Raw genomic sequence first — 20,493 nt, forward strand, 5'->3', positions numbered from 1 at the left:
GTAACCTCCGATACTCCCCATTACCTACATAAGTGTGATAACAGCGCTAATGTAACTGTAACCTCCGATACTCCCCATTACCTACATAAGTGTGATAACAGCACTAACAGTGACGCCCATTATGCCCTGTTACCAGCATAACTGTGATAATAGCACTAATACAACAGTAAGGCCCACTACTCCCTGTTACCCCTATAATTGTGATATTAGATGTAACGCCCGTTTCTCAGCGTTACCCGCATAACTGTGATAACAGCAGTAATATAAAAGTAACGCCTGCTATTCCCTGTTACACGCATAAGGGTGATAATAGCAGTAATATAACAGTAACGCCCGCTACTCCCTGTTACCCGCAGAATGGTGATAACAGCACTGGCAGTGATATAACTTGTGACGCCCGCTACTCGCTGTTACCCGCATAACTGTGATAATAGTAGTAATATAAAAGTGACGCCCGCTACTCCCTGTTACCCACATAAGAGTGATAATAGCAGTAATATAACAGTGACGCCCGCTACTCCGTCACACACGTAACTGTGATAACAGCATTAATATAACAGTGACGCCCGCTACTCTGTTACCCGCATAACTGTGATAACAGCAGTAATATAACACTGACGCCCGCTACTCTGTTACCCGCATAACGGTGATAATAGCAGTAATATAACACTGATGCCAGCCACTCCCTGTTACCCATATAACTGTGATAACAGAAGTAATATAACAGTGACCCTCGCTACTTCCTGTTACCCGCATAACAGTAATAATATAACAGTGACGCCCGCTACTTCCTGTTACCCGTATAACAGTGATAACAGCAGTAATATAATAGTAACACCCAGTACTCCGTTACCCGCTTAACTGTGATAACAGCAGTAATATAACACTGACACCCGCTTCTCCGTTACTCGTATAACTGTGATAACAGCAGTAATATAACAGTGACGCCCACTACTCCCTGTTACACGCATAACTGTGATAATAGCACTGGCAGTAATATAACTTGTGACGCCTGCTACTCCCTGTTACCCGCATAACTGTGACGCCCGCTACTCCCTGTTACCCACATAAGGGTGATAATAGCAGTAATATAACAGTGACGCCCGCTACTCAGTCACACACGTAACTGTGATAACAGCATTAATATATCAGTGACTCCCGCTACTCCGTTACCCGCATAACTGTGATAACAGCAGTAATATAACACTGATGCCAGCCACTGCCTGTTACCCATATAACTGTGATAACAGAAGTAATATAACAGTGACCCTCGCTACTTCCTGTTACCCGCATAACAGTGATAACAGCAATAATATAACAGTGATGCCCGCTACTTCCTGTTACCCGTATAACAGTGATAACAGCAGTAATATAATAGTAACACCCAGTACTCCGTTACCCGCTTAACTGTGATAACAGCAGTCATATAACAGTGACGCCCACTACTCCCTCTTACCCGCATAACTGTGATAATAGCAGTAATATAACAGTGACGCCCGCTACTCCCTGTTACCCGCATAATTGTGATAAGAGCAGTAATATAACAGTGACGCCCGCTACTCCCTGTTACCCGCATAATAGTGATAATAGCAGTAATATAACAGTGACGCCCGCTACTCCCTGTCACGCGCATAAAGGTGATAATAGCAGAAATATAACACTGACGCCCGCTACTCCTCGTTACCCACATAACGGTGATAATAGCTGTTATATAACACTGACGCCCGCTACTCCTGTTACCCGCATAACAGTGATAATAGCAATAATATAATATACAACAAGATCAGAGACTTCCTGCTACACTGGCGCAAACAACAGCCGCTTGAGACTGGGTCCCTCCCTAGAATGTCACCACATTTCCATATACATAGAACCATAATACACAATTTTTGGGGGGAATCCTATCTCAGGCGCTAAGTAGGATAATTTATACAGTATTGCAGATTATGATACAAATATTCCTACAACATTCCTTTTAGGATCATAACCACCAATGCTTTTCCTCCTCACTTTTCTTTCTCAAACGTCACCGGTGAAGTGGGATTTGAAGCCACGTGATGCGATGAACATGAAAAAATACAAAATATACAAATAATGTGCAGATCAATCTGTCAACTGCATATTTAGGTGATGTGCAAAAAAGTGATAAAGTGAGAATAATTCTCAATACATTAAATAAAATGAAGTTAAACTAGTGCAAAAAAAGTTAATTTGTTATTCTAACATGAAGATCATTAGTGATGAATTGTGATGGCGTACCCCACTCACTATGGTATGTAGCGGGGAGGAAGCACATAAAGGTATCTTTTAACTCTCACAAGGTTTTATAGAGGGATAAGCGTACCCTACTCACGAGGAAATGGATGATATCAAAACACATCAAGGTTTCTTTTAGCTGCGATCAGTCCACGAATTCAATTTCCAATCCGTGCTTTGGTTCACTCTCAATCTAGATACCATAAGTATAGAAAACAAAAATACACCAATGTGTAGAATAGTTTCACCTCCCCAATCACTCTCTATAGGGGTGATGGTATGCTTATCAAGGTATCTCTAGTGTGTTATTCTGACATGAAGATCATAGGTGATAAATTATGAAGGCGTACCCCACTCACTATAGTATGTAGAGGGGAGAAAGCGCATAAAGGTATCTTTTGACTCTCACAAAGTTCTATAGAGGGGTAAGCGTACCCTACTCACGAGGAAATAGATGATATCCAAGCACATCAAGGTATATTTTAGTTGCAATCAATCAACGAACTCAATTTCTAACCCGTTCTCTGGTTCACTCTCAGTCGTTGATACCGTAAGTATAGAAGACAAAAATACACCAATGTGTAGACTAGTCTCACCTTCCACACCAATTTTTTTCCTCAATATATACTATCACCCAAAGCATTACTACATAATGAATGGTAAGTATATAGGCGTACCCCACTCACTCTCAATGGGGGTGATGGCAAACTTATCAAGGTTTCTTTAGTATGTAAATGTTTGAAGGTAAGCGTACCACACTCACGATTAAATGGGAGGTTTTAAAGCACATAAAGGTATCTTTTCCTTCTGACCTTCTCTGCTCAGAACTCAAGGAGTATATCAGTCCAAAATCCAAAATAGAGAAGATATCCAGAGGATCGCATGTAGTCCCAAAAAGTTTTATTATCAACACGACAAAAAAAGTTTATCCATGCAATGGACAACACGACAAAACATCCATAAAAACAATGAACAATTGCGAAGGAAACTAATTGGAACTAATGTGTAGCTTCCTCAAAACAATGTTAATTATGGGGAAATTAGAGGTATGTTGTACCTAATTTCCCCATAATTAACATTGTTTTGAGGAAGCTACAAATTTGGGTCAACCTCACCTCTTCCAATTAGTTTTCTTCGGCACATACGCATGCGCAGAAATGCCGATTTCTAGCCTGATCATTGCCCTGCGAACAACGGCAGCTAGCGATCAACTCGGAATTCCCCCCTATATTCAGCCACCTCTTTTCCTTCCTTTGCCGGACGCTGCTCCCTCAGTCAATTGACAGTCATCAGATCCTCAACTCAAGCCGAGTGTGACATATAACACAGACGCCGGCTACTCCCCGTTACTCGCATAACGGTGATAATAGCAGTAATATAACACTGACGCCGGCTACTCCCCGTTACTCGCATAACGGTGATAATAGCAGTAATATAACACTGACGCCGGCTACTCCCCGTTACTCGCATAACGGTGATAATAGCAGTAATATAACACTGACGCCGGCTACTCCCCGTTACTCGCATAACGGTGATAATAGCAGTAATATAACACTGACGCCGGCTACTCCGTTACCCGCATAACTGTGATAATAGCAGTAATATAACACTGACGCCGGCTACTCCCTGTTACCCGCATAACAGTGATAATAGTATAACACTGACGCCCGCTATTCCCCGTTACCCGCATAACTGTGATAATAGCAGTAATATAACACTGACGCCGGCTACTCCGTTACCCGCATGTGATAATAGCAGTAATATAACACTGACGCCGGCTACTCCCCGTTACCCGCATAACGGTGATAATAGCAGTAATATAACACTGACGCCCGCTACTCCCCGTTACCCGCATAACTGTGATAACAGCAGTAATATAACACTGACGCCCGCTACTCCCCGTTACCTGCATAACTGTAATAGCGGCAGTAATATAACACTGACGCCCGCTATTCCCCGCTTCCTGCATAAGGGTGATAATAAGAATTTACTTACCGATAATTCTATTTCTCGAAGTCCGTAGTGGATGCTGGGGTTCCTGAAAGGACCATGGGGAATAGCGGCTCCGCAGGAGACAGGGCACAAAAGTAAAGCTTTCCGATCAGGTGGTGTGCACTGGCTCCTCCCCCTATGACCCTCCTCCAAGCCAGTTAGGTACTGTGCCCGGACGAGCGTACACAATAAGGGAGGAATTTTGAATCCCGGGTAAGACTCATACCAGCCACACCAATCACACCGTACAACTTGTGATCTAAACCCAGTTAACAGTATGATAACAGCGGAGCCTCTGAAAAGATGGCTCACAACAATAATAACCAGATTTTTGTAACTATGTACAAGTATTGCAGATAATCCGCACTTGGGATGGGCGCCCAGCATCCACTACGGACTCCGAGAAATAGAATTATCGGTAAGTAAATTCTTATTTTCTCTATCGTCCTAGTGGATGCTGGGGTTCCTGAAAGGACCATGGGGATTATACCAAAGCTCCCAAACGGGCGGGAGAGTGCGAATGACTCTGCAGCACCGAATGAGAGAACTCCAGGTCCTCCTTAGCCAGGGTATCAAATTTGTAGAATTTAGCAAACGTGTTTGCCCCTGACCAAGTAGCTGCTCGGCAAGGTTGTAAAGCCGAGACCCCTCGGGCAGCCGCCCAAGATGAGCCCACCTTCCTTGTGGAATGGGCATTTACATATTTTGGCTGTGGCAGGCCTGCCACAGAATGTGCAAGCTGAATTGTATTACACATCCAACTAGCAATAGTCTGCTTAGAAGCAAGAGCACCCAGTTTGTTGGGTGCATACAGGATAACAGCAAGTCAGTTTTCCTGACTCCAGCCGTCCTGGAACATATTTTCAGGGCCCTGACAACATCTAGCAACTTGGAGTCCTCCAAGTCCCTAGTAGGTGCAAGGCACCACAATAAGCTGGTTCAGGTGAAACACTGACACCACCTTAGGGAGAGAACTGGGGACGAGTCCGCAGCTCTGCCCTGTCCGAATGGACAAACAGATATGGGCTTTTTTGAGAAAAAACCACCAATTTGACACTCGCCTGGTCCAGGCCAGGGCCAAGAGCATGGTCACTTTTCATGTGAGATGCTTCAAATCCACAGATTTGACTGGTTTTAAACCAATGTGAATTGAGGAATCACAGAACTACGTTGAGATCCCACAGTGCCACTGGAGGCACAAAAGGGGGTTGTATATGCAATACCCCCTTGACAAACTTCTGGACTTCAGGAACTGAAGCCAATTCTTTCTGGAAGAAAATCGACAGGGCCGAAATTTGAACCTTAATGGACCCCAATTTGAGGCCCATAGACACTCCTGTTTGCAGGAAATGCAGGAAACGACCGAGTTGAAATTTCTTTGTGGGGCCTTCCTGGCCTCACACCACGCAACATATTTTCGCCACATGTGGTGATAATGTTGTGCGGTCACCTCCTTTCTGGCTTTGACCAGGGTAGGAATGACCTCTTCCGGAATGCCTTTTTCCCTTAGGATCCGGCTTTCCACCGCCATGCCGACAAACGCAGCTGCGGTAAGTCTTGGAACAGACATGGTACTTGCTGAAGCAAGTCCCTTCTTAGCGGCAGAGGCCATAAGACCTCTGTAAGCATCTCTTGAAGTTCCGGGTACCAAGTCCTTCTTGGCCAATCCGGAGCCATGAGTATAGTTCTTACTCCTCTACGTCTTATAATTCTCAGCACCTTAGGTATGAGAAGCAGAGGAGGGAACACATACACCGACTGGTACACCCACGGTGTTACCAGAACGTCCACAGCTATTGCCTGAGGGTCTCTTGACCTGGCGCAATACCTGTCCCGTTTTTTGTTCAGACGGGACGCCATCATGTCCACCTTTGGTATTTCCCAACGGTTTACAATCATGTGGAAAAAACTTCCCGATGAAGTTTCCACTCTCCCGGGTGGAGGTCGTGCCTGCTGAGGAAGTCTGCTTCCCAGTTTCCATTCCCGGGATGAAACACTGCTGACAGTGCTATCACATGATTTTCCGCCCAGCGAAAAGTCCTTGCAGTTTTTGCCATTGCCCTCCTGCTTCTTGTGTCGCCCTGTCTGTTTACGTGGGCGACTGCCGTGATGGTTTTCCCACTGGATCAATACCGGCTGACCTTGAAGCAGAGGTCTTGCTAAGCTTAGAGCATTATAAATTTACCCTTAGCTCCAGTATATTTATGTGGAGAAAAGTCTCCAGACTTGATCACACTCCCTGGAAATTTTTTCCTTGTGTGACTGCTCCCCAGCCTCTCGGGCTGGGCTCCGTGGTCACCAGCATCCAATCCTGAATGCCGAATCTGCGGCCCTCTAGAAGATGAGCACTCTATAACCACCACAGGAGAGACACCCTTGTCCTTGGATATAGGGTTATCCGCTGATGCATCTGAAGATGCGATCCGGACCATTTGTCCAGCAGATCCCACTGAAAAGTTCTTGCGTGAAATCTGCCGAATGGAATTGCTTCGTAGGAAGCCACCATTTTTACCAGGACCCTTGTGCAATGATGCACTGTTTTTAGGAGGTTCCTGACTAGCTCGGATAAGTCCCTGGCTTTCTCTTCCGGGAGAAACACCTTTTTCTGGACTGTGTCCAGAATCATCCCTAGGCACAGCAGACGTGTCGTCGGGATCAGCTGCGATTTTGGAATATTTAGAATCCACCCGTGCTGTTGTAGCAGTATCCGAGATAGTGCTACTCCGACCTCCAACTGTTCCCTGGACTATGCCCTTATCAGGAGATCGTCCAAGTAAGGGATAATTAAGACGCCTTTTCTTCGAAGAAGAATCATCATTTCGGCCATTACCTTGGTAAAGACCCGGGGTGCCGTGGACAATCCAAACGGCAGCGTCTGAAACTGATAGTGACAGTTCTGCACCACGAACCTGAGGTACCCTTAGTGAGAAGGGCAAATTTGGGACATAGAGGTAAGCATCCCTGATGTCCCGGGACACTATATAGTCCCCTTCTTCCTGGTTCGTTATCACTGCTCTGAGTGACTCCATCTTGATTTGAACCTTTGTAAGTGTTCAAAAAATTTTTTAGAATAAGTCTCACCTAGCCTTCTGGCTTCAGTACCACAATATAGTGTGGAATAATACCCCTTTTCTTGTAGTAGGAGGGGTAATTTAATAATCACCTGCTGGGAATACAGCTTGTGAATTTTTTTCCCATACTGCCTCCTTGTCGGAGGGAGACCTTGGTAAAACAGACTTCAGGAGCCTGCGAAGGGGAAACGTCTCGACATTCCAATCTGTACCCCTGGGATACTACTTGTAGGATCCAGGGGTCCTGTACGGTCTCAGCGCCATGCTGAGAACTTGTCAGAAGCGGTGGAACGCTTCTGTTCCTGGGAATGGGCTGCCTGCTGCAGTCTTCTTCCCTTTCCTCTATCCCTGGGCAGATATGATCTTATAGGGACGAAAGGACTGAGGCTGAAAAGACGGTGTCTTTTTCTGCAGAGATGTGACTTAGGGTAAAAACGGCGGATTTTCCAGCAGTTGCCGTGGCCACCAGGTCCGATGGACCGACCCCAAATAACTCCTCTTCCTTTATACGGCAATACACCTTTGTGCCGTTTGGAATCTGCATCACCTGACCACTGTCGTGTCCATAACATCTTCTGGCAGATATGGACATCGCATTTACTCTTGATGCCAGAGTGCAAATATCCCTCTGTGCATCTCGCATATATAGAAATGCATCCTTTAAATGCTCTATAGTCAATAAAATACTGTCCCTGTCAAGGGTATCAATATTTTTAGTCAGGGAATCCGACCAAGCCACCCCAGCTCTGCACATCCAGGCTGAGGCGATCGCTGGTCGCAGTATAACACCAGTATGTGTGTATATACTTTTTATGATATTTTCCAGCCTCCTGTCAGCTGGTCCTTGAGGACGGCCCTATCTATAGACGGTACCGCCACTTGTTTTGATAAGCGTGTGAGCGCCTTATCCACCCTAAGGGGTGTTTCCCAACGCGCCCTAACTTCTGGCGGGAAAGGGTATACCGCCCATAATTTTCTATCGGGGGGAACCCACGCATCATCACACACTTTATTTAATTTATCTGATTCAGGAAAAACTACGGTAGTTTTTTCACATCCCACATAATACCCTCTTTTGTGGTACTTGTAGTATCAGAAATATGTAACACCTCCTTCATTGCCTTTAACGTGTGGCCCTAATAAGGAATACGTTTGTTTATTCACCGTCGACACTGGATTCAGTGTCCCTGTCTGTGTCTGTGTCGACCGACTAAAGTAAACGGGCGTTTTAAAACCCCTGACGGTGTTTTTGAGACGTCTGGACCGGTACTAATTGTTTGTCGGCCGTCTCATGTCGTCAACCGACCTTGCAGCGTGTTGACATTATCACGTAATTCCCTAAATAAGCCATCCATTCCGGTGTCGACTCCCTAGAGAGTGACATCACCATTACAGGCAATTGCTCCGCCTCCTCACCAACATCGTCCTCATACATGTCGACACACACGTACCGACACACAGCACACACACAGGGAATGCTCTGATAGAGGACAGGACCCACTAGCCCTTTGGAGAGACAGAGGGAGAGTTTACCAGCACACACCAAAAACGCTATAATTATATAGGGACAACCTTATATAAGTGTTTTCCCTTATAGCATCTTTTTTATATATTTCTAACGCCAAATTAGTGCCCCCCCTCTCTGTTTTAACCCTGTTTCTGTAGTGCAGTGCAGGGGAGAGCCTGGGAGCCTTCCCTCCAGCCTTTCTGTGAGGGAAAATGGCGCTGTGTGCTGAGGAGATAGGCCCCGCCCCTTTTTCGGCGGCCTCGTCTCCCGCTCTTAACGGATTCTGGCAGGGGTTAAATATCTCCATATAGCCTCCGGAGGCTATATGTGAGGTATTTTTAGCCAAAATAGGTATTAATTTGCCTCCCAGGGCGCCCCCCTCCCAGCGCCCTGCACCCTCAGTGACTGCCGTGTGAAGTGTGCTGAGAGGAAAATGGCGCACAGCTGCAGTGCTGTGCGCTACCTTTAGAAGACTGAGGAGTCTTCTGCCGCCGATTCTGGACCTCTTCTTACTTCAGCATCTGCAAGGGGGCCGGCGGCAAGGCTCCGGTGACCATCCAGGCTGTACCTGTGATCGTCCCTCTGGAGCTGATGTCCAGTAGCCAAGAAGCCAATCCATCCTGCACGCAGGTGAGTTCACTTCTTCTCCCCTAAGTCCCTCGTTGCAGTGATCCTGTTGCCAGCAGGACTCACTGTAAAATAAAAAACCTAAGCTAAACTTTTCTAAGCAGCTCTTTAGGAGAGCCACCTAGATTGCACCCTTCTCGGCCGGGCACAAAAATCTAACTGGCTTGGAGGAGGGTCATAGGGGGAGGAGCCAGTGCACACCACCTGATCGGAAAGCTTTACTTTTGTGCCCTGTCTCCTGCGGAGCCGCTATTCCCCATGGTCCTTTCAGGAACCCCAGCATCCACGATAGAGAAAATAACAGTAGTATAACAGTGACGCCCACTACTCACTGTTACCCGCATAACTGTGATAACAGCAGTAATATAACAGTGACACCCGCTATTCCCCGTTACCCGCATAACTGTGGTAACAGCAGTAATATAACACTGACGCCCGCTATTCCCGTTACCCGCATAACTGTGATAATAGCAGTAATATAACAGTGACGCCCGCTACTCCCTGTTACCCGCATAACTGTGATAATAGCAGTAATATAACACTGACACCCGCTTCTCCGTTACCCGCATAACGGTGATAATAGCTATAATATAACACTGACACCCGCTTCTCCGTTACCCGCATAACGGTGATAATAGCAGTAATATAACACTGACACCCGCATAACAGTGATAATAGCTATAATATAACACTGACACCCGCTTCTCCGTTACCCGCATAACGGTGATAATAGCAGTAATATAACACTGACACCCGCTTCTCCGTTACCCGCATAACGGTGATAATAGCAGTAATATAACACTGACACCCGCTTCTCCGTTACCCGCATAACGGTGATAATAGCTATAATATAACACTGACACCCGCTTCTCCGTTACCCGCATAACGGTGATAATAGCTATAATATAACACTGACACCCGCTTCTCCGTTACCCGCATAACGGTGATAATAGCTGTAATATAACACTGACACCCGCTTCTCTGTTACCCACATAACGGTGATAATAGCAGTAATATAACAGTGACACCCGCTTCTCCGTTACCCGCATAACGGTGATAATAGCAGTAATATAACACTGACACCCGCTTCTCCGTTACCCGCATAACTGTGATAATAGCAGTAATATAACAGTGACACCCGCTTCTCCGTTACCCGCATAACGGTGATAATAGCAGTAATATAACACTGACACCCGCTTCTCTGTTACCCGCATAACGGTGATAATAGCTATAATATAACACTGACACCCGCTTCTCCGTTACCCGCATAACGGTGATAATAGCTGTAATATAACACTGACACCCGCTTCTCCGTTACCCGCATAACGGTGATAATAGCAGTAATATAACACTGACACCCGCTTCTCCGTTACCCGCATAACTGTGATAATAGCTGTAATATAACACTGACGCCCGCTTCTCCGTTACCCGCATAACGGTGATAATAGCAGTAATATAACACTGACACCCGCTTCTCCGTTACCCGCATAACGGTGATAATAGCAGTAATATAACACTGACACCCGCTTCTCTGTTACCCGCATAACGGTGATAATAGCAGTAATATACCAGTGACACCCGCTTCTCCGTTACCCGCATAACTGTGATAATAGCTGTAATATAACACTGACGCCCGCTTCTCCGTTACCCGCATAACGTTGATAATAGCAGTAATATAACACTGACACCCGCTTCTCCGTTACCCGCATAACGGTGATAATAGCAGTAATATAACACTGACACCCGCTTCTCTGTTACCCGCATAACGGTGATAATAGCAGTAATATAACAGTGACACCCGCTTCTCCGTTACCCGCATAACTGTGATAATAGCAGTAATATAACAGTGACACCCGCTTCTCCGTTACCCGCATAACGGTGATAATAGCAGTAATATAACACTGACACCCGCTTCTGTTACCCGCATAACGGTGATAATAGCTATAATATAACACTGACACCCGCTTCTCCGTTACCCGCATAACGGTGATAATAGCTGTAATATAACACTGACACCCGCTTCTCTGTTACCCGCATAACGGTGATAATAGCAGTAATATAACAGTGACACCCGCTTCTCCGTTACCCGCATAACGGTGATAATAGCAGTAATATAACACTGACACCCGCTTCTCCGTTACCCGCATAACGGTGATAATAGCTATAATATAACAGTGACACCCGCTTCTCCGTTACCCGCATAACGGTGATAATAGCTGTAATATAACACTGACACCCGCTTCTCTGTTACCCGCATAACGGTGATAATAGCAGTAATATAACACTGACACCCGCTTCTCCGTTACCCGCATAACTGTGATAATAGCTGTAATATAACACTGACGCCCGCTTCTCCGTTACCCGCATAACGGTGATAATAGCAGTAATATAACAGTGACACCCGCTTCTCCGTTACCCGCATAACGGTGATAATAGCAGTAATATAACACTGACACCCGCTTCTGTTACCCGCATAACGGTGATAATAGCTATAATATAACACTGACACCCGCTTCTCCGTTACCCGCATAACGGTGATAATAGCTGTAATATAACACTGACACCCGCTTCTCTGTTACCCGCATAACGGTGATAATAGCAGTAATATAACAGTGACACCCGCTTCTCCGTTACCCGCATAACGGTGATAATAGCAGTAATATAACACTGACACCCGCTTCTCCGTTACCCGCATAACGGTGATAATAGCTATAATATAACAGTGACACCCGCTTCTCCGTTACCCGCATAACGGTGATAATAGCTGTAATATAACACTGACACCCGCTTCTCTGTTACCCGCATAACGGTGATAATAGCAGTAATATAACACTGACACCCGCTTCTCCGTTACCCGCATAACTGTGATAATAGCTGTAATATAACACTGACGCCCGCTTCTCCGTTACCCGCATAACGGTGATAATAGCAGTAATATAACACTGACACCCGCTTCTCCGTTACCCGCATAACGGTGATAATAGCAGTAATATAACACTGACACCAGCTTCTCCGTTACCCGCATAACGGTGATAATAGCAGTAATATAACACTGACACCCGCTTCTCTGTTACCCGCATAACGGTGATAATAGCAGTAATATAACACTGACACCAGCTTCTCCGTTACCCGCATAACTGTGATAATAGCTGTAATATAACAGTGACACCCGCTTCTCCGTTACCCGCATAACGGTGATAATAGCAGTAATATAACACTGACACCCGCTTCTCCGTTACCCGCATAACGGTGATAATAGCACAGTCACTGTATAATAATAATAATAATAATAATAATAATAATAATAATAATAATAATAAATAATACCTGTGTTCCTCCTCCCAGCGGTGTGTCTCAGACTCTGGCTGTCCCCCGGGTCTCAGACTCTGGCTGTCCCCCGGGTCTCAGGCTCCGCTCTCCCCCCGGTCTGTGGCTCTCCCCCCGCCACGGTCGCAAGCCACGGCTGTCCTCCCGGTCTCAGGCTCCGATCTCCCCCGGGTCTCAGGCTTCGATCTCCCCTCAGCAGTCAGGCTCACGGGGCTTCCTAGGCCGCGGTGACGGTGTTGCTATGACAACCAGTTGCTGACGGAGAACGTTTCGCCCCCCGGAACCGGAGCGTCCTTTCCTCGCCGCCATGTTGAGTGTCCCGGCTTCACCTCACAGGTGTGTTATGTGCCGGGAACCACATACAGGACGGAGCTATGTTATGTAGTATAACTGTATGTTACCACCCAGGGGTCAGTCAGTGTGAGGTAGGTGCAGGAGGGTATGTACCGCCCAGTGGTCAGTCAGTGTGAGGTAGGTGCAGGAGGGTATGTACCGCCCAGTGGTCAGTCAGTGTGAGGTAGGTGCAGGAGGGTGTGTAGCCCCCCAATGGTCAGTCAGTGTGAGGTAGGTGCAGGAGGGTATGTACCGCCCAGTGGTCAGTCAGTGTGAGGTAGGGGCAGGAGGGTATGTAGCCCCCCAATGGTCAGTCAGTGTGAGGTAGGTGCAGGAGGGTATGTACCGCCCAGTGGTCAGTCAGTGTGAGGTAGATGCAGGAGGGTGTGTAGCCCCCCAATGGTCAGTCAGTGTGAGGTAGGTGCAGGAGGGTATGTAGCTGCACAGTGGTCAGTCAGTGTGAGGTAGGTGCAGGAGGGTATGTACCACCCAGGGGTCAGTCAGTGTGAGGTAGGTGCAGGAGGGTATGTAGCTGCACAGTGGTCAGTCAGTGTGAGGTAGATGCAGGAGGGTGTGTAGCCCCCCAATGGTCAGTCAGTGTGAGGTAGGTGCAGGAGGGTATGTAGCTGCACAGTGGTCAGTCAGTGTGAGGTAGGTGCAGGAGGGTATGTACCACCCAGGGGTCAGTCAGTGTGAGGTAGGTGCAGGAGGGTATGTAGCTGCACAGTGGTCAGTCAGTGTGAGGTAGGTGCAGGAGGGTATGTACCACCCAGGGGTCAGTCAGTGTGAGGTAGGTGCAGGAGGGTATGTACCGCCCAGTGGTCAGTCAGTGTGAGGTAGGTGCAGGAGGGTATGTACCGCCCAGTAGTCAGTCAGTGTGAGGTAGGTGCAGGAGGGTATGTACCGCCCAATGGTCAGTCAGTGAGGTAGGTGCAGGAGGGTATGTAGCTGCACAGTGGTCAGTCAGTGTGAGGTAGGTGCAGGAGGGTATGTAGCTGCACAGTGGTCAGTCAGTGTGAGGTAGGTGCAGGAGGGAATGTACCGCCCAGTGGTCAGTCAGTGTGAGGTAGGTGCAGGAGGTTATGTACCGCCCAGTGGTCAGTCAGTGTGAGGTAGGTGCAGGAGGGTGTGTACCGCCCAGTGGTCAGTCAGTGTGAGGTAGGTGTAGGAGGGTATGTACTGCCCAGTGGTCAGTCAGTGTGAGGTAGGTGCAGGAGGGTATGTAGCTGCACAGTGGTCAGTCAGTGTGAGGTAGGTGCAGGAGGGAATGTAGCTGCACAGTGGTCAGTCAGTGTGAGGTAGGTGCAGGAGGGTATGTACCACCCAGTGGTCAGTCAGTGTGAGGTAGGTGCAGGAGGATGTGTAGCCCCCAGTGGTCAGTCAGTGTGAGGTAGGTGCAGGAGGGTATGTAGCCGCACAGTGGTCAGTCAGTGTGAGGTAGGTGCAGGAGGTTATATACCGCCCAGTGGTCAGTCAGTGTGAGGTAGGTGCAGGAGGGTATATACCGCCCAGTGGTCAGTCAGTGTGAGGTAGGTGCAGGAGGGTATGCAGCCGCCCAGTGGTCAGTCAGTGTGAGGTAGGTGCAGGAGGGTATGTAGCTGCACAGTGGTCAGTCAGTGTGAGGTAGGTGCAGGAGGGTATGTACCGCCCAGTGGTCAGTCAGTGTGAGGTAGGTGCAGGAGGATGTGTAGCCCCCAGTGGTCAGTCAGTGTGAGGTAGGTGCAGGAGGGTATGTACCACCCAGTGGTCAGTCAGTGTGAGGTAGGTGCAGGAGGTTATATACCACCCAGTGGTCAGTCAGTGTGAGGTAGGTGCAGGAGGGTATATACCGCCCAGTGGTCAGTCAGTGTGAGGTAGGTGCAGGAGGGTATGTAGCTGCCCAGTGGTCAGTCAGTGTGAGGTAGGTGCAGGAGGGTATGTACCACCCAGGGGTCAGTCAGTGTGAGGTAGGTGCAGGAGGGTATGTAGCTGCACAGTGGTCAGTCAGTGTGAGGTAGGTGCAGGAGGGTATGTACCGCCCAGTGGTCAGTCAGTGTGAGGTAGGTGCATACTTGCCTACCTGACCCTCTCCATGAGGGAGAAAATACTCTGTTCCTGGACTTTCCTGGTAATGTATGATTGCCATCACCTGTGGTGAAACACCTTTCTTATCAATTAACTAGCTCACCACAGGTGAATTACAATCATACATTACCAGGAAAGTCCAGGAACAGAGCATTTTCTCCCTCATGGAGAGGGTCAGGTAGGCAAGTATGGGTAGGTGCAGGAGGGTGTGTAGCCCTCCAATGGTCAGTCAGTGTGATGTAGGTGCAGGAGGGTATGTAGCTGCACAGTGGTCAGTCAGTGTGAGGTAGGTGCAGGAGGATTGGTAAACCCCCAGTGGTCAGTCAGTGTGAGGTAGGTGCAGGAGGGTATGTAGCCGCACAGTGGTCAGTCAGTGTGAGGTAGGTGCAGGAGGTTATATACCGCCCAGTGGTCAGTCAGTGTGAGGTAGGTGCAGGAGGGTATATACCGCCCAGTGGTGGTCAGTCAGTGTGAGGTAGGTGCAGGAGGGTATGTAGCCGCCCAGTGGTCAGTCAGTGTGAGGTAGGTGCAGGAGAGTATGTACCACCCAGGGGTCAGTCAGTGTGAGGTAGGTGCAGGAGGGTATGTAGCTGCACAGTGGTCAGTCAGTGTGAGGTAGGTGCAGGAGGGTATGTACCGCCCAGTGGTCAGTCAGTGTGAGGTAGGTGCAGGAGGGTATATACCGCCCAGTGGTCAGTCAGTGTGAGGTAGGTGCAGGAGGGTATGTAGCTGCCCAGTGGTCAGTCAGTGTGAGGTAGGTGCAGGAGGGTTAGTACCGCCCAGTGGTCAGTCAGTGTGAGGTAGGTGCAGGAGGGTATGTAGCTGCCCAGTGGTCAGTCAGTGTGAGGTAGGTGCAGGAGGGTATGTACCGCCCAGTGGTCAGTCAGTGTGAGGTAGGTGCAGGAGGGTATGTAGCCGCACAGTGGTCAGTCAGTGTGAGGTAGGTGCAGGAGGGTATATAACGCCCAGTGGTCAGTCAGTGTGAGGTAGGTGCAGGAAGGTATGTAGCCGCCCAGTGGTCAGTCAGTGTGAGGTAGGTGCAGGAGGGTATGTACCACCCAGGGGTCAGTCAGTGTGAGGTAGGTGCAGGAGGGTATGTAGCTGCACAGTGGTCAGTCAGTGTGAGGTAGGTGCAGGAGGGTATATACCGCCCAGTGGTCAGTCAGTGTGAGGTAGGTGCAGGAGGGTATGTAGCTGCACAGTGGTCAGTCAGTGTGAGGTAGGTGCAGGAGGGTATATACCGCCCAGTGGTCAGTCAGTGTGAGGTAGGTGCAGGAGGGTATGTAGCCGCACAGTGGTCAGTCAGTGTGAGGCAGGTGCAGGAGGGTATGTAGCCGCACAGTGGTCAGTCAGTGTGAGGTAGGTGCAGGAAGGTATGTAGCCGCCCAGTGGTCAGTCAGTGTGAGGTAGGTGCAGGAGGGTATGTACCACCCAGGGGTCAGTCAGTGTGAGGTAGGTGCAGGAGGGTATGTAGCTGCACAGTGGTCAGTCAGTGTGAGGTAGGTGCAGGAGGGTATATACCGCCCAGTGGTCAGTCAGTGTGAGGTAGGTGCAGGAGGGTATGTAGCTGCACAGTGGTCAGTCAGTGTGAGGTAGGTGCAGGAGGGTATATACCGCCCAGTGGTCAGTCAGTGTGAGGTAGGTGCAGGAGGGTATGTAGCCGCACAGTGGTCAGTCAGTGTGAGGCAGGTGCAGGAGGGTATGTAGCCGCACAGTGGTCAGTCAGTGTGAGGTAGGTGCAGGAGGATATGTAGCCGCCCAGTGGTCAGTCAGTGTGAGGTAGGTGCAGGAGGGTATGTAGTGGACAGTGGTCAGTCAGTGTGAGGTAGGTAAAGGAGGGTATGTAGCCACCGAGTTGTCAGTGTGAGGTAGGTGCAGGGGGGTATGTAGCTGCACAGTGGTCATTCAGTGTGAGGTAGGTGCAGAAGGGTATGTAGCTGCACAGTGGTCAGTCAGTGTGAGGTAGGTGCAGGAGGGTATGTAGCTGCACAGTGGTCAGTCAGTGTGAGGTAGGTGCAGGAGGGTATATACCGCCCAGTGGTCAGTCAGTGTGAGGTAGGTGCAGGAGGGTATGTAGCCGCACAGTGGTCAGTCAGTGTGAGGTAGGTGCAGGAGGGTATGTAGCCGCACAGTGGTCAGTCAGTGTGAGGTAGGTGCAGGAGGGTATGTAGCAGCACAGTGGTCAGTCAGTGTGAGGTAGGTGCAGGAAGGTATGTACCGCCCAGTGGTCAGTCAGTGTGAGGTAGGTGCAGGAGGGTATGTAGTGGACAGTGGTCAGTCAGTGTGAGGTAGGTGAAGGAGGGTATGTAGCCGCCGAGTTGTCAGTGTGAGGTAGGTGCAGGGGGGTATGTAGCTGCACAGTGGTCATTCAGTGTGAGGTAGGTGCAGGAGGGTATGTAGCTGCACAGTGGTCAGTCAGTGTGAGGTAGGTGCAGGAGGGTATGTAGCTGCACAGTGGTCAGTCAGTGTGAGGTAGGTGCAGGAGGGTATGTACCGCCCAGTGGTCAGTCAGTGTGAGGTAGGTGCAGGAGGGTATGTACCACCCAGTGGTCAGTCAGTTTGAGGTAGGTGCAGGAGGTTATGTACCGCCCAGTGGTCAGTCAGTGTGAGGTAGGTGCAGGAGGGAATGTACCGCCCAGTGGTCAGTCAGTGTGAGGTAGGTGCAGGAGGGTATGTAGCTGCACAGTGGTCAGTCAGTGTGAGGTAGGTGAAGGTGGCTATGTAGTCGCCCAGTGGTCAGTCAGTGTGAGGTAGGTGCAGGAGGGTGTGTAGCCCCCAGTGGGTCAGTGTGAGGTGGGTGCAGGAGGGTATGTACCGCCCAGTGGTCAGTCAGTGTGAGGTAGGTGCAGGAGGGTGTGTAACTGGATAGAGCAACCAGCCCACAAACTAGCAATTGAAGTAGCCACAAGTAAAATTGTCTTCCAGTTGAGGAACTTAAATGTCACCATATCTACTAGCTGCTCACAGTGAGGCATTCAACTTCAGATGAAGATCCCAATGTAGGGACAAATGTAGTCTTTATGAGGTACGTCCTGAAATACTGCAGCTCTGTCTGAATGAAAAGTGAAGTTGAACATCTCATCCAGAACCTCCCGTATGAGCATTAGCAAACTGGACAACCTGAAGAACGAAGTGGAAACCCCTGCATATAATACAATGAGATATGTCTATACTGTAATACGGTAATGCCTGTCCGAAACCAGTTTCCTGGCCTTACATAGAATTTGACTGCAGATAAGAACCACTTGGCCCATCTAGTCTGCCCATTTCTCTATCGTCCTAGTGGATGCTGGGGTTCCTGAAAGGACCATGGGGAATAGCGGCTCCGCAGGAGACAGGGCACAAAAAGTAAAGCTTTTCCGATCAGGTGGTGTGCACTGGCTCCTCCCCCTATGACCCTCCTCCAGACTCCAGTTAGATTTTTGTGCCCGGCCGAGAAGGGTGCAATCTAGGTGGCTCTCCTAAAGAGCTGCTTAGAGAAAGTTTAGCTAGGTTTTTTATGTTACAGTGATTCCTGCTGGCAACAGGATCACTGCAGCGAGGGACTGAGGGGAGAAGGAGTCAACTCACCTGCGTGCAGGATGGATTGGCTTCTTGGCTACTGGACATCAAGCTCCAGAGGGACGATCACAGGTACAGCCTGGATGGTCACCGGAGCCGCGCCGCCGGCCCCCTTGCAGATGCTGAAGACAGAAGAGGTCCAGAATCGGCGGCTGAAGACTCCTGCAGTCTTCTAAAGGTAGCGCACAGCACTGCAGCTGTGCGCCATTTTCCTCTCAGCACACTTCACACGGCAGTCACTGAGGGTGCAGGGCGCTGGGAGGGGGGCGCCCTGGGAGGAAAAATGAGTACCTATAAAGGCTAAAAATACCTCACATATAGCCCTAGAGGCTATATGGAGATATTTAACCCCTGCCTGATTTCTCAAAATAGCGGGAGACGAGCCCGCCGGAAAAGGGGCGGGGCCTATCTCCTCAGCACACGGCGCCATTTCCTCTCACAGCTCCGCTGGTCAGGACGGCTCCCAGGTCTCTCCCCTGCACTGCACTACAGAAACAGGGTAAAACAGAGAGGGGGGGCAAATTTATGGCGATATTTTTATATAACAAAGCAGCTATAGGGGAGCACTTATTATAAGGCTATCCCTGATATATATATAGCGCTTTTGGTGTGTGCTGGCAAACTCTCCCTCTGTCTCCCCAAAGGGCTAGTGGGTCCTGTCTTCATTAGGAGCATTCCCTGTGTGTCTGCTGTGTGTCGGTACGTGTGTGTCGACATGTATGAGGACGATATTGGTGTGGAGGCGGAGCAATTGCCAAATATGGGGATGTCACCTCCTAGGGGGTCGACACCAGAATGGATGCCTTTATTTATGGAACTACGGGATAGTGTCAACACGCTAAAGCAGTCGTTTGACGACATGAGACGGCCGGACAATCAATTAGTGCCTGTCCAGGCGACTCAAACACCGTCAGGGGCTGTGAAACGCCCTTTGCCTCAGTCGGTCGACACAGACCCAGACACAGGCGATGACTCCAGTGGTGACGGTGACGAATCAACCGTATTTTCCAGTAGGGCCACACGTTATATGATTTTGGCAATGAAGGAGGCGTTACATTTAGCTGATACTACAGGTACCACTAAACAGGGTATTATGTGGGGTATGAAAAAACTACCTATAGTTTTTCCTGAATCAGAAGAACTAAATGACGTGTGTAATGAAGCGTGGGTTGCCCCTGATAAAAAGCTGATAATTTCAAAGAAATTATTGGCATTATACCCTTTCCCGCCAGAGGTTAGGGAGCGCTGGGAAACACCTCCTAGGGTGGACAAGGCGCTAACACGCTTATCTAAACAAGTGGCGTTACCCTCTCCTGAGACGGCCGCACTTAAAGATCCATCAGATAGGAGGATGGAAAATATCCAAAAAAGTATATACACACATGCAGGTGTTATACTACGACCAGCTGTAGCAACTGCCTGGATGGGCAGTGCGGGGGTAGTTTGGTCAGAATCCCTGATTGAAAATATTGATACCCTGGACAGGGACAATATTCTACTGTCGTTAGAACAAATAAAGGATGCATTTCTTTATATGCGTGATGCACAGAGGGATATATGCACACTGGCATCACGGGTAAGTGCTATGTCCATTTCGGCCAGAAGAGCTTTATGGACGCGACAGTGGACAGGCGATGCGGATTCAAAACGGCATATGGAAGTTTTGCCGTATAAGGGGGAGGAGTTATTTGGAGTCGGTCTATCAGATTTGGTGGCCACGGCTACAGCCGGGAAATCCACCTTTCTACCTCAAGT

General features: G+C 48.9%; 1 protein-coding gene across 8 annotated transcripts in view; it reads right to left on the reverse strand.

Moving 5' to 3' along the window:
• Nucleotides 1–20,493, reverse strand: part of CIPC (CLOCK interacting pacemaker) — a 104,114-nt gene that overhangs the window by 77,157 nt on the left and 6,464 nt on the right. For 2 of the 8 annotated variants that reach the window (XM_063948270.1, XM_063948269.1), the window contains exons 1-2: nucleotides 12,781–12,998; nucleotides 2,354–2,449 (exon numbers count right to left, since the gene is read on the reverse strand). The exons of 1 other annotated variant lie outside the window; for it this stretch is intronic. The gene's annotated coding sequence lies outside the window, so the exon portion shown is untranslated. Of the gene's footprint in view, nucleotides 1–2,010; nucleotides 2,086–2,268; nucleotides 2,294–2,344; nucleotides 2,450–12,780; nucleotides 12,999–20,493 lie in introns of those variants that run through there. 5 more of the 8 variants (XM_063948272.1, XM_063948271.1, XM_063948268.1 and 2 more) reach the window with 5 other exon arrangements.

This window comes from Pseudophryne corroboree, chromosome 12, assembly GCF_028390025.1.
Source record: "Pseudophryne corroboree isolate aPseCor3 chromosome 12, aPseCor3.hap2, whole genome shotgun sequence".
NCBI classification, from domain to species: Eukaryota; Metazoa; Chordata; class Amphibia; order Anura; family Myobatrachidae; genus Pseudophryne; species Pseudophryne corroboree.